Source organism: Trichosurus vulpecula, chromosome 5 (assembly GCF_011100635.1).
Source record: "Trichosurus vulpecula isolate mTriVul1 chromosome 5, mTriVul1.pri, whole genome shotgun sequence".
In the NCBI taxonomy this organism is placed as follows: Eukaryota; Metazoa; Chordata; class Mammalia; order Diprotodontia; family Phalangeridae; genus Trichosurus; species Trichosurus vulpecula.
The window spans coordinates 131,295,419-131,298,519 of NC_050577.1; the positions used below are offsets into that span (position 1 = coordinate 131,295,419).

General features: G+C 39.0%; 1 pseudogene; it reads right to left on the reverse strand.

The window, feature by feature from the left end:
* Positions 1-1,554: 1,554 nt before the first annotated feature.
* LOC118851061 lies at positions 1,555-2,725 on the reverse strand (annotated as a pseudogene).
* Positions 2,726-3,101: the final 376 nt, after the last annotated feature.

Below are 3,101 nucleotides of genomic sequence, written 5' to 3' on the forward strand. Positions count from 1 at the left end.
ATTTTTGGTGGGGAATGGAGGAATATTAACAAGATAACATCTTACAAAACTAAATAAAATGATGAAATAAAAAGAAATGTTACTTAAACTGAAGTATCTTGTGCTTTCTTCTTTCATTCACTCTAGTCTTTAAGTGGAACAGACCAAGATTTGAAATGGAACAATCAATGAGCCATTTGTTCCACAGCGTGATGCACCTGTTAACAGTTTTAATACAAGCTACTAGACTGATTGGGTGAATGTTCCCCAGTTGCTGAATGCTTCAAAGTTAACATTTTTAATATAGTACTATCGCAAATTAGTAAAATGGTGCAGAAAAGTAATGAATTTAATTACCCTAGCCCCTCCGGCCCTATTTGAAAACAGTATCATATATTTCAAATTGTGCATCTAAACTTCTGCAGTTTGTGCATTTAAGGTAGGCATTTTATGTAAATAGCATTCACTAGTAAACATACAGCTATAGTGCTATTAGCATTGCATTTGCTTGACTGTGTAGTGCTTTACAGAAAGGTTCTTACAGATATCTTTTGATCTTTACTCTTAGTACTAGTAACAGATATGGTCTGCAAACTAAAAATATTTATGAAAACAATTTTCAGACAGAAATGGTACCTTAACTTTTTTGTTTACCTTTTAATTTCGATGATTTAACTTTTATTGTTATCTTCTGTTTTTCTATCAACTTCATTTCTACATATATTTTTCTACCTCCCTCACCCATCAAGTCAACCCTCAAAACAAAGATTTTAAATGAAAACGTTGAAAAAAAAGCAATTCAACAAAGCCGACCAAAATATCACCTGTGTCTGACAATATAGACAACATACCATCTTACAGTCATCCCCCTCTGCAAAGATACAAGGAAGGTACATTTTTTCTCAACTCTTCTTCAGGGTCAAAGTTGGCCATAATTATACATCGTTCACTTTCATTTGTTTTTATTTTTACTTATATTATTATATCCATTGCATATATATGTATATATGTATACATACATACATGTAGACAGAGAGAGAGAGAGAGAGAGAGAGAGAGAGAGAGAGAGAGAGAATTGTTGTATTCATTTCATTTTGTCTGTTTATTCTTTCCATGATTTTCTGAATACTGTATATGTTGCTTTTGTAAGAATGCAGTGACATCCCACGGCTTTCATAAACTATGATGTATTCAGTCATGCTCCAATTAATAGACATCTATACTTTTTCAAATATGTGGCTACCATAAAATTAACTACTATAAATAGTCTACTATATAGGGGATCTTTTTTTTCCTGTATTATTTTTTATTTTTCTAGTGGACAATTTACATAAAATCCCCCTTTAATTTAGTCTGACAACTTCCCATGATAAACTACTTAAAGAGCAGCTTTGGTCAAGAGTGGAATAAAGTAGCCAATCAAAAAGACATCACTGATGATTTTTTAAAACCACTACATCTACCAATTATGTTCAAAAAAAAACAAAAACAAAATATCTGCAAGGGATATTTTCTCAGTTTTGACTTGTGGTAGGGTCTTTCCCATCTTCATGCAAATGCTGGAGCTGCATTCCGTCAAGTGTCTGTCATGCTAGAAAATGGAAATACAGCATCACATGATTCTAGCCCCTGGATCGAAGACTCTAAAGTCTTGAAATCCCAAATTGTCATTGCTCCATCAATGCTAGTGGTGCAAAATTTGCACCAGTCTTGCTTGTCCACTTCATAAATGGACACTTGGGTGACACTGTTTTGGTGTAGCATGTCTAAAGCAGTGTTGTGATCCTCAGCTGTAGCTCTCTTGTTCATGTTGCATGGCAGACATGTTGCTTTGGATGCCCTGTTTTGGAATGTCTAACGTGGAGAGGAAGGTCAAGGAGCCATGATCCTTATAATTAAAAAGCACTGGGCGTCAGTTGTGACCAGCAGCCACCACGCTATTCTCAGAGACAAACGGCACACTCAGGAGTGGGAGGAACTCTGTTTTCAGCTGTGAAACCATCATATTTTTGGAGGCATCGACAACTGATACAGTACTATCATGGCTGACCTAAGCAAGGCGGTTTCCACTGGCAGAAAAACTAACTCCATGGACCCAACCACCACTTCCAGTACCACCAAACTCTGACATCAGTTGACCAAAAGGCATCTTGGTACCCCATGGAGTACTAGCCAACTTTTCATCAACTTCTTTAATGTAGGCAGAAAAAAACTGTGCACTTAAAGTCACAAGATCCAGCAGCCAGCAAAACATTGTTGGGGTGCCAGTCCAAACTAAGGACAGTAGAACAAATCGGCTTTTTTATGTGTTTGCTCACCCACCAGTCATTTTCACACTCAAAGTAGCACACGGAAATCAGTCGTGCTCCACTACCTACAGCAAATTTATTCTCCACAGGAGACATTGCAAAAAGATGGCTGCACGATTGATCCTCTGCATCACCAGGGTTGGTTTCCAGATGCCATCTTTCTGACTCCAGACATAGGCATTATGGTCTGCACCACAAGTTACCATTCGAGCGCTCTTGGGAGCCCAGTCAATACCTGTGATACGTCCGTTGTGTTTCTTCAGTTCATGGGCTTTCACCCACTGGTTCCCATTCTTCTTGTAAATGTGGACTTCATGATCATTAGGGCTAAGGGCAATCAGAGTACGATCTCTGTTGCAAGCATGGCAGGCGATTGGCTCTAGTAAAAATTGCTGTAAAGACATTATTCTTAGTGTTTTCACAAGGGAAAAAGCTGGGATGGGGAGGGTGCAGACCAGCGCCGAGGCGGAGGATTAGCAGAGGTTTTGGGGAGGATTCGCGGACCCTGGTCAGTCGACCGACAGGAATAAGCTCCGGTAGGTGGCGGGGAGATGAAGGCCAGGAAGGAGAGGCTGACAGGGATCCCGGAAATGGGCACAGCCCTGTGTAGGGGATCTTTAACCCCCTTCATGTATATGCCTAGCACCTGGTACCAAAACATTTTAATTAAATTCAGTACAATAAGCATGTATCTAATGCCTGCTATATACTAGGCATTATGCTAAGAGCTGTAGATACAAGGCTTAAAATAAAACACTCTGTGACCTTCTACTAGATAACTATTTTGTGTCCCCTGCCTTCTGGTCAATTATT